We start from the raw sequence: 12065 nt of genomic DNA, 5'->3' as shown, positions 1-12065 counted from the left end.
TGCCCATTTAGTAGGGGTCCTATTCCACCCTGGGCCTTCCTTTTACTCCCTATATATCTAAAAAACAATTTTTTGTTATCCTTTACTTGGGATGCCATCCTCAGCTCTATGGTAGCTTTGGCCCGTCTAACTGCCTCCCTACAAGCGCGAGCAGAGGAGGTATACTCCTCTTTAGTAATCTCGCCCCATTTCCACTTTTTATATGCCCCCCTTTTAGCCCATAGACTGCTCTGGATTTCTCTGGTCAGCCAAGGAAGCCTCTTGGCCCCTTTCCCCCTTTTTCCCCACATCGGGATCGTCTCCCTCTGTGCCCGAGGCACAGCCACCCTTTCTGGGCTCCCATCTCTTCAAAACTCTTACTCTGCAGTGCATCCTCGACTAATTGCCTGAGTTCATTGAAATCAGCTTTCCTAAAGTCTAGCACTTTCACCCTCCCACTCCACGTCTTATGGTGAATTCTATTATTAGGTGATCACTGTCCCCCAGGTGACCACAGATCTGTAGGTACCCTACCATGTCATCCCCCATTGCCAATACCAGGTCCAGTAAGGCATTCCCCCTAGTGGGACCATGTACCTCCTGCATCAGATGGAGGTCCTGTACACAGGATAGGAACCTGCGTGAACAGTGGGACTTTGCTGTCTGCGTCTCCCAGCAGATGTCTGGGTAGTTTAGGTCCCCCATGACTACCGCCTCCCTAGTTTTTATGGTCTCTCAGAGCTGCCTCAGGAGCCCCAAATCTAGTTCTTCCCCTTGGTGTGGGGGTCTGTAGCAGACCCCTACCACCAAATCCCTTTTTAAGTCTTGCTAAGACTTAAAGCCAGAAGTTCCCTCCCACTCACTCAGGGTCAGACCAATTGCCATATTTGGGTTCAAAAAGGAATTTTATCCTGTGGTCAGATTGGTAGGGACTGTGGGAGTTCTTACCACAGCCCACTCTCTGGGAACTTGTGTGTAACAATGTTTTACACAAGCAGGATATTGGCTCCTGTTGTTCCCCTCCTTTCCCTGTGGCCAGTTAGAGTGTTATGTCTTTTGTTGTGCCTTTAGATTTGACTGTAGGTTTACCAAGAGGTTAGGTTATAGATTTTTATAGCGTGTCTTAGATAGAGATAATCCTGCCTCAGGCAGGGGTTGGACTAGATGACTAGGTTGGACTAGGGCTGAAGGTCCCTTCCAGCCCTACTTCCTATGATTCCATACTTGATATATTCTTTATAAATCCAAAAGTCAATTCACTCTAGTAACTGCAGCATCACCCTGAGAATTCATGTGCAGCTACATCCAATGCATGTATACAAATGCTAGAAGTATGGTGAATAAACAAGATGAGCTGGAAGCTGCAGCCTCTAAAAAGAACTATGATCTGATAGACATCACTGAGACCTGGTTGGACAACCCTTATGACTAGAATGTGAACATTAAGGGTTATGCTCTGTTTCATGGGGACAGGGTTGGGAGAAAAGGTGGTGGTGTTGCCTTTTCATAGATTCATAGATGTTAGGGTCGGAAGGGACCTCAATAGATCATCGAGTCCGACCCCCTGCATAAGCAGGAAAGAGGGCTGGGTCTAGATGACCCCAGCTAGATACTCATCTAATCTTCTCTTGAAGACCCCCAGGGTAGGGGAGAGCACCACCTCCCTTGGGAGCCCGTTCCAGACCCTGGCCACTCGAACTGTGAAGAAGTTCTTCCTAATGTCCAATCTAAATCTGCTCTCTGCTAGCTTGTGGCCATTATTTCTTGTAACCCCCGGGGGCGCCTTGGTGAATAAATACTCACCAATTCCCTTCTGTGCCCCCGTGATGAACTTATAGGCAGCCACAAGGTCGCCTCTCAACCTTCTCTTGCGGAGGCTGAATAGATCCAGCTTCTCTAGTCTCACCTCGTAGGGCTTGGCCTGTAGGCCCTTAACCATACGAGTGGCCCTTCTCTGAACCCTCTCCAGGTTATCCGCATCCCTCTTGAAGTGCGGCGCCCAGAATTGCACGCAGTACTCCAACTGCGGTCTGACCAGTGCCCGATAGAGGGGAGGTATCACCTCCTTGGACCTTATGTCAAAAAGGCACATACACTTGTTCCCTGGTTCAGGAGGAGGAAGATGGCAAAGCAGAATGCATTTGGGTGACAATGAAAGGTGAAAGACCAGCACCAATATAATGGTGATTTATTATAGGTCACCTAATCAGGAAGAGGAGGTAGATGAAGCAGTCTTCAAGCAGGTGACAAATATATCCAAAAGCTATGGAATGGTGCTGATGGGAGACTTCAATTTTCCAAACATCTGCTGGAAAACCAATGCAGCCACATATAAAATGTCAAGCCAATTTTTAACTCTGTGGAGGACAACATTTTTTCCCAGCAAATAGATGATCCCCTAGTCGTATCCTCCATCTTGGATCTTGTCCTGACCAACAGGGAAGAACTGTTAGAAGGTCTGAAGGTAATGGGCAACTTAGGAGGAAGTGATCACAATGATAGAATTCAAGATCCTGGGACAGGGAAAACATGAGGTCAGCAAAATTAAGACACTAGATTTAAAAAAGGCAGATCTCCGACTCAAGGAGCTAATAGGAATGGTGTCATGGGAGGGTACATTGACAAATAAAGGCACCCAGGAGGGCCGGGAGCTTCTAAGAGTTACAGTATTGGAAGCCCAACAAGAAACTGTCCCAACACAATGGAAGCACAAGAACAACAAGAGACCAGTGTGGCTGCTCAAGAAGCTTCTAAAATGTTTGTGACAGGGGCCATCACAAGGCTGATCTCATGGTCAGCCTGCCCACCTGTCTAGGACAGTCTGCCCTGTCTCTCCTGCCACAACTTGATGTATTAAGCCAAATGTTAAAATGTGAGAAGCTGCCCATTTAATGCCCCATTGCCTAGGGCATTATACACAGCTCCAACCTTCCCTATACTGTTTCCCATGCTTCGCAGCTGGCATCCAAAATACTAGGCTCCACTGGCTCAAACTACCCACTATTACTTTCCCCTGGCTCCCTTGCTGAGCTGTACCAGTAGGCCTCTGACCCAAATGAGGCCTCAGGCATCCATAGACTTACCTTGGCCATTCTGCCCCTGCCCTGGGGCTTCAACTGACGCTCTCACACTAGGGCCTCCTACTCATGTAGGGGCCAGCCTGTGTGCAGCCCTCCAGGTTACCCCTGCAAACCTACTCTGCATGCCCCTCTGCAGCCCTTCAGGCCCGTCTCAGCAGACCCTACTCTGCACTCTTATGCACAGTCCTTTAGGTCACCACTACAAACCCTACTCTGTGTGGCCACTACGCACATTTCTGCCCCCTCACTGGAGCCACTCTCTGCTGCCCCCCTCACTGGGGCCACTGAGGTCTTACGCCCCATGGGGCTCAAGTGCCTCTCTCTAGGTATACCTGGCCCCCCTGCCTGTCCCTACAGCTCGGTTACCCACCAGGTTGTGGGACTGAGGCTATAAGGTGCCCCACACTCACCTTTCACTAGGGAGGCAACTGGTGTGGCATTTCCTGGGGACCGACCCACCACAGGCAGCCCCACTACACCATCTATCCCTAGCAGAGTATAGCTTTACATCATTCCCCAGGACCAGGAATCGCCTGCCATGCCCAGTAGCTCATGCCCAGTAGCTCCAAGATGTTGTGAGTAGCAGCTCCAGCCAGGTAATGTTCTCTCCACAGCTGCAGCCAGAAGACTACTTACAGCTGCAACCAGAAACCTGCTGGCTCCCCTGCTCAGGCCTGCTCTTATTGCCAGCAACTGAGCCATCTTCTCCAATCAGGCAGTCCCCTGCTGGCCATGTGACTCCTGATTGGGGAGTGCAGCCACCTGCAGGCTACTCCACTGCTTGGATTTAGCCCTTAAAGTGGCAGGCACCAAAGGTGCTCCGCCACAATGCCTCAAACATAAAAGGAAAGCATACAGGCAATGGAAGAATGGGCAGGTCACTAAGGACACATACCAGGAAATACCCAGAACCTACAGGGAGAAAATCAGGAAGGCAAGTTTTGTGCCCCTCTTTAAAAAAAGCAAAAAGGAGGCCCCAGGGAACTACAAACAAGTTAGCCTCACCTCAATACCTGGGAAGTTACTGGAGCATATCAGGGAGCAGATTTTGTTTGTGTGGGATAGTTTGGATAGGGATGATCCTGCCTCAGGGTTGGGGGAGGGCTAGGGGGTGTCTAGATGATCTCTGGAGGTCCCTTTCAGCCCTACTTCTCTATGACTCTGTGACTCCAGGATTTGTCTTCCATAACTCTGAGGTACTTTTTGGAGCTCCTACTTTCCAAGGAATGCATCAGATGTGTGCCCTATATGCTTTGTTCATAGATGTTAGACCTTGCATTTGAGTGTGTGACAACATGTGTTGTTCAAATGAACCCACAGACATGAAAATGTCTGGGAAATACCCCTAATGTGGAGTCCAGGTATATGCTAGTAAAACCTTCATTTGAACTACTTGGATGAGAATAACCCTGCAGCATCCTAAATGAAGAGTGCTTCTCCTCTCAGCTCCTATACAAGAGTTTTACTGGCCATAGAGAAGATCCCCATCCTCTCCTCAGACTCAGAGGGATTTAACATCTACCCTCAGGATGATATAAAACATCTGCCCTAGGAGATGTGGCCCTGACTTCTGCTGTCCTTGCAAGGTCATACAAGGCATTTTCACCCCAAAGGAATCCAATAGGAACCCATTTAATGATAGGTCTCTGTTCCATGATCCAGCAGGTCTCATGACCATATCCCCTCCCCCACTCTCATTTCCTCTTTCTTTTTGTAGTGTCATCATTTTTTCACTTCCCTCTTCTTCTTCTTCACAGATTTTCATTTTGAATAAATGGAAAAGGAAATAGCTAAAAAGAGAAACATAGGACACCAGGACTGGGAAGCACCTTTCGGACACCCACTCCTTGCAATTACAGAAACTATGTGGCATCACTAATAAATTAAACTGGCTCCATTTTAGAACTAGCTGAGTCTTTTGGCCCTTAAAGCCTCTTTGGGAAGAAGTCCCAGAGCCTTCCTGCTCAGATGGTTGGAGACCTGGTTTCTGGCTTCAGTTTGTTTCTGGTTAATTTACACTTATTAGTTCTTGTTCTTTAGCTTCTATGGCAGACAAAGTACAAGCAACAGCCCTTTACCTTCTATGGCCATGTGTAGACAACACAGGCATTAATATAGAGCGCCTGAAAATTTTAACGCAGCTTTTTTTTGCTGAGGTGCATTTGTGTTTGCACGATATGGCAGTCGTGTTTGCACACACAGTGATTTTGAGCGAGCTAAGCCTTATGTGTCATTCCCCACAGATTTCAGTAGGAGGAGTTCAATACCGATTTACCCGCTATAATGTCTTTCCTAATGTATTACATCAGGAGGCACGTGTAAACCATCCGGCCTCCCCAGTCCCCACTCCTGGACTCTCACTGGGCAGTCCTGACTCTCACTGGGAGTATCCCGTGGGTACGGTCATGGTCACTCCAAAATCTTTGTCACTTGCACCCACCTATGCTCAGTCAGTCTGGTCTCTCGCCATCAGTACACGATCCTAAAGACCCCATCCCAATCTCAAAGACAAGCCACGTGAATCCTCCCCTCCCATTCCTTTCCCTTCCCATCTCACCATGTTACAAATATATGCATTTTTTTCTTTTATGTACTGTAGCTGCTATGATAACTGCTATGATATCATAAAATGTTCAGGGTTTAGAGTAGTGGGTGGATGGGTGTTTGTTGCCACCCAGTTGATTGACGATTGCTGCCGATGGTGGTGGTGGTGGTGAGCTCTTTTGGGGGGTTTTTTCTGAGTTTTTTTGGACTACATTTCCCAGCATTCCTGAGCTCATTGATCTTCGTACAGTTTCTAATGGGGGCTCCCATTGGAACCCTCCCCTTCCCTGCCCAGGTACACCGTCAATCTGTTTGTGTAGAGCCACATACGGCTTTTGGAGGTGTGTTGTGAATTATTTTATAAATGATTTGGAATGTTTTTGAAAATGTGGGTTTCTGTTCGGCTTTGTCCCCCACCTGCCTAGACTGCCAAGAATAGTTAACTGTAATACCTTCTCACCCACGTTGGGGGGGCTCATTCAGATGTGGGTGATGGTGCGTAATGCCCCTCACCCCCAAACCACTCACAGTCTAGAAGCAGCAAACTCCTAGCCTACTCCAGATTTCCTCCCCCTTCCCCGACCGTCCTGCTCTCCACCACCCCCTGTCCACAACACTGCATGCCCCTGTAGACAGACACAGATTTAAAGTGTAAATGAATTAATTTTAACATAGCCAAGAGAAAGAACAAAGCACTCCAAGGTGTTGTTGTCAGCAATATATCCTGCCAGACAATCACGCACAAGGGCCGTCCAACCAGTCTTTCCCCGAGGATATCTCCTTGGTCCCTGTGCTGCTGCTGCTGCTGCTGCTGCTGCTGCCCGGACACATCTCTGTTGTCTGGCCACTGCCTGTAGCACTTCTTTTTCCCAGAACTCCTTGAAAACCTCTCTGTGACTTTCACAGATATTGTGCAGCATGCAGGCTACCACTACAAAGGCCATGATATTTTCTTGCTCTATCTCAAGCCGGCACATAAGTGCCCTCCATCGTCCTTTCAGTCACCCAAACACACATTCCACGGCCATCTGGCAACTGCTCAGATGGTAGTTAAAAACCAGCTTCTGTGGGTCAGTGACGTTCCCTCCATAAGCCTTCATGAGCCAGGGCTTTAGGGAGTAGGCAGCATCCACTACTATAACCGGGAGAACGGCAACACCACAGATGATTGTCTCCTCCATGCCGGGTGTGTAGTGTCCTTTCTCCACAAGACCAGGCAGAGGGGAGTTTCTAAACACACATGCATCATGCACGCTGCTGGTGCACCCAATATAAATATTTATGAACTAGCCCCGGTGGTCCACCATGGCTTGCAAGATCATGGAGGCATATCTTTCTTGTTTGTGAGTATACAACCGATGGCCCAGGAGGCTGATAACTCCAATGCCTGTGGACTCAACTGGACCCAAGAAAATCTGGAGGACTTAGTCGACGTATGGTAGGAGCAAAGGATCATAGACAGGCTGGAAAGTAGGAGGAATAAGCCTGTTTATGTCGAGATTGCAAAAGGCATGCAGGCATGAAGGCATATTCATGACTGGACCCAGGTCTGGTGCAACATCAAGTCTCTGAGATCAGTGTTTTACAGAGCCAAAGATATGAACTCTCATTCTGGGGCAGGTCACACAATTGCTCCCTTCTATGACAAGCTGTCCATCATTCTCTCCAAGGATGCAGGCAACTTTCAGCACTGGGGTTGGACAGGAGGAGTCGGCAGCAGCCCCTCCTGAGGTTGAAACCATGACCATGTCTCAGCTGTATGGAGACTGCTCCCTGATGACCATGAGTGCCAGGAAGAACCATACACTTAGTGCCACTTAGCCCCATTCCTTAGACTAGCAAAGATAAAGAAGTGGAGGAGGTAGAGGGTCAGAAAGAAACCCATGCAGCTGATACATCATCTACTGTTACCGAGACCCAAGAACATGCTGGACCTGGTAAGTCTCTTATGAAAACTGCAGGCATGTTAGCCTCTGCTGAGGCCATGAAGCCTGCCAGCTTTCAAGGAGATAGGTGCAGGGAAACTGCATCTCAAGCTGCTGACAAGCAAAATTCGTGTCACAAGCCAGCAGTGGCAGCCTCCTTTCAACCCATGCACAGATCTGGAAGCCTTCACCTCTGGGAGGGCTTTGGGGCTGTGCTGGACTCCTCCCAGGGGTGCAGGCCCCCAGATCTGTGCACCGGATGACAGGAGGCTGCCGCTGCCATCTGGGACTGACGCTGAGTGCAACCTGCGCCCAGCACCAGGAAGACAGCTGATGCTGCTGGCCCCAGGCAGCAGCAGCAGCCTCCTATCATCCTACATGCAGATCTGGGGGCCTGCACCCCCAGGAGTGCTGTGGGACTGAGCTCTCTGGGGCTGGCGGAGCTGCTCGGAGTGCAGCCCAGTGGCGGCAAGTAGGGGAGAGCCAGGGCTGTGCTCTACCAGCCCCACAGAGCTCAGCCCAGCAGTGGGAGGTGGGGGAGAGCCAGTGGTGAAGTTGCTCAGAGCACAGCCCTTGGTCTGAGCGCACCCCTGGCCAGTGACTCTCCCCCACCTCCCACCACCGAGCTCAGCTCCGTGGGGCTGCAGAGCCTCCAGCCACTGGGCTGTGCTTGCCAGGGCTGAGCTCCAAGTGGCTCCACAGCCCCATGGAGCTGAGCCCAGCAGTGGGAGGTGGGGGAGAGCCACTGGCCAGGGCTGTGCTTGGAACAAGGGCTGCGCTCCAAGCAGCTCCACCACTGGTTCTCCGCTGCCTTCTGCCACTGGGCTGAGCTCTGTGGGGCTGGAGGAGCTGCTTGGAGCACAGCCCTGGCAAGTACATCCTGGCAGCTGGAGGTTCCTCAGCCCCATGGAGCTGAGTCTGGTGGCACGAGGCAGTGGGAGGCGGCGGAGAGCCAGTGGTGGAGCTGCTTGGAGCACAGCTCTTAGTCGGAGTGCAGCCCTGGCCAGTGGTTCTCCTTCACCTCCTGCCGCCGTGCTCAGCTCCATGGGGCTGCCAGGGGCCAGCAGCAGCAGCAATCTTCCCGGCACTGGGCACAGGCTGCGCCCAGCGCTGTTCCCTGGCAGCAATGGCAATCTCCTCTCATCTGGAGCGCAGATCCGGGAGCCTGCACCCCCAGCAGGGCTGCAGGGCTGTGCTAGACTCCTCCTGGGGGGCGCAGCCCCTGGATCTGCGCAAGGGATGACAGCAGGCTGCCACTACTGGCTGAGACTGGTGCTGAAACCAAGTAAACCCAGCTTCGAAATTCAAAACGTTTTGAAACCTAAACATTTCGAGCGCCCTCATTTCATTTCAAAGCTATTTCAAAGAATTTTGTTTCATTTCGATTTCACTATTTCAAGCTCGAAACACATTGAAACAGCTTCGAAATGAAACACCCGGCAAAATTTCGCACAGCCCTAATGCCTTGCAGGACAAACTCTGTGAGTCTCTGCGTAAGGATGATGCCATCCTCAAGGAAGTACGAGAGACACTATGCGGACTTTCAAAGACGTGGTCAATGAGTCCTGTGGTGAGTTACAGAGGACACAGGACACTTTCAGTGATGCCTTTTGGCGTGTGCAGAAGTACCTCTTAAATAAACAGGTACCACGCCCTAAATAGAAAAGTCTGTCCGCTTGTCTTGCCTCTGTTCAGGAAAAACCCAGACAGAGAATTACAGCTGAGCCTGTTTCCCCTAACTCAATGGGGTCACAGGAGGGCCATACAACTCCCAGCAGGGCCAGATGGGCACCATTGCATTTCAGAGAGACGGGCAGTTCAGGGTCATGGTGGGGTGAAGGCAAAAAAGCACAGGTAACTATAATTGTGTGTTGCAAATAATAAAACCTCATGGTTTCCTGGTTTCCTGTGTCTGCCTCCATATCCACCCTTGCACTGCTTCGTTGGGAAGGTGGATTTCGTTCATTGTTTGGGTTCATTTCTCTGTTCATTTTTCCTGCTGCTTGCTGTATGGTACTGGGGAGGAGGGGTTAGCAATCTCTTGCACAGGTACACGGGGGGCTCCAGAGCTAAACAGTGGGGCTGCCTTGGTGCATCGCAACACACAAGTGCTGGCCTGCACACCAGCATTTTGCAAAGGCAACACCCACTCTGCAAAGTCACTTTTGAGGCCGTACTTACTGCTTCTGATTTCACCTCCCTTGGTTGGGAGAAGGGAAGTGGTGTATCACCACTCAGCAGCCTGGCTTGCTTTTTTGCAAGCCACCAGCCACTTTGCAAAGTTGCGCACAGGGGCTCATGTCTTCCCAGGCTCTTTGGCCCACCTTTTACAATACTTGCATTTTCCCCAGACAGAAACTTTGAAAATGCACTTTTTCAAGATCTTTTTTGCACTCTTTTCCAGCCAGGTGCCAGGCACTGTCTCATTTGTTTTGGAACACCAAAGCAAGGCCATGAGTTGGGGGGCAGCATGGGGTTTAAGACCTGCTTTGCTTGCACACAAACCCAGGGTCTTTGCAAACTTTTCCGCCTTCTTTTCACGTTCTTTTCCAGCCCTGAGCCAGAGTGCCTGGTTTTTTTTTCCACACCAAAACGAAGCTGTCGATAGGGTGGGGGGTTGCCCCACTGAAGAACTATACATTGGGGGAGCAGAGGTAAGGGTGCACATTCACTGTATCAGCAAGAGAGGTTTGAGGTGGGTGAGGGATGACAGCACAGCGGGGACAGAGAAAGACTCATCCCAGTCACGAGACTTGCCCTTGGGGGCACAGCAATGTGAATCCAGGGTTTGAGAAGACTGCAGGATGATCAAGTGGGGTGCAGTGAAGCCTCAAGTGCTATTTGATGCCCACACCTTTGCAACATGCAACTTGAAAGAGGACATGGTAATGTGCTACACGCCACGTTTGGTAAGTGACACCTGACACTTGACTGTGCCCTGAGGGTGGCAGGTCATCCCTAGTGGGGCACAGCACTTTGGGGGCCCCGCAGAGATGGGTGGAGCAGATGGGGTGACTCCTCAGTGCCGCTACTGGCCTCACATCTGGATGCTCGCCAACTCTCCTTCCCCGCCACCACGGCATGCAGGATCAGCTCTGCATGAGGGGGAGAGCTAATTTGCCCAAACCCTGTACCAATTGCATACTGTGGGTCTCCGGGGAACCAGCCCAGGGTGCCACCACCCTCGCTCCCGCGCGCCCTGGACAAGCAGCCTTCTACAGTGGTTCCAGCGGTGGGGGGGAGAGTGGATAAGCAGCGTGGAGTGGTGGCTCCCCCTTCACACCTGCCAATGGTGCCTCCTTCGCATCCATGCTAGGGCAGCCGCGCCACCCACTGCCATCTGTACGCCACTGCCCTGCACCCTGATAGGGTCATCTCTGGTTTGGGGGGAGGCATTGTTTAGTTCAAATTTATTGTAAACAGGGCTGGTGAAATTTTATGGGCATAAAGGAAGGTATGTGAGGTGCATAAGAGGCACCAATACAAATTTCAAAGCTGTTTTTATCCTCCCTCTCTCTGGTTTTTAGATCCCATTTCACTGCTAGCCACAGGCTGATCGATCCCTGTTGGTGTGACAAGTAGCAGTAAGAGAAAGGGAGAAAGAGAAGAAGAAGAGGATGACAACACTTCCTTAATAGTTGGTAGGGTCGGAAGGGACCTGAGCAGATCATCAAGTCCAACCCCCTGCCATGGGCAGGAAAGAATGCTGGGGTCAAACGACCCCGGCGAGGTGTCTATCTAGCCTCCTTTTGAAGACCTCCAGGGTAGGAGTGAGCACCACTTCCCTTGGAAGTTGGTTCCAGATCCTAGTCACCCTGACTGTGAAGTAGTGCCTCCTGATATTTAGCCTGAATCTACTCTCCATCAACTTAGGGCCGTTATTCCTTGTTACTCCCCGTAGTGCTTGGGGGAACAGGGACTCTCCCATTGCCTGCTGGTCCCCCTTGGCCAGTTTATAGACGGCCACCAGATCCCCTCTCAGCCTTCCCTTGTGGAGGCTGAACAGGTTCGGGTCCCGTAGCCTCTCTTCATACAGCCTGCCCTGCTGTCCCCTGATCGTGCAAGTGGCCATCCTCTGGACCCTCTTGATGCTGTCTACATCCCTCCTGAAGTGTGGCACCCAGAACTGGACACAGTACTTCAACTGCGGCCTGACCAGTGTCATATAGAGGGGGAGGATCACCTCCTTGGACCTGCTCGTGATGCATCTGTGGATGCATGACAAAGTGCGGTTAGCCTTGCTGACCATGTCCTCACACTGGCGGCCCATGTTCATCTTGGAGTCTATGACTCCAAGATCCTTTTCTGCCTCTGTGCTGACGAGAAGGGAGTTCCCCAGCCTGTAGGTATGCTGCTGGTTCTTTCTCCCTAGGTGCAATACCCTGCACTTGTCAGTGTTGAATCCCATCTTATTCTCATCTGCCCACCCCTGTAACCTGTCCAGATCCAGTTGCAGTCTGTCCCTCCCTTCTAGCGTGCCCACTTCTCCCCACATCTTAGTGTCATCTGCGAATTTGAACAAGGTGCTTTTCACCCC

Source organism: Alligator sinensis, unplaced genomic scaffold (assembly GCF_000455745.1).
Source record: "Alligator sinensis unplaced genomic scaffold, ASM45574v1 scaffold998_1, whole genome shotgun sequence".
Classification (NCBI taxonomy): domain Eukaryota; kingdom Metazoa; phylum Chordata; order Crocodylia; family Alligatoridae; genus Alligator; species Alligator sinensis.
The sequence above is the reverse complement of the archived record's forward strand: the minus strand, read 5'-3'. Positions refer to the sequence as shown.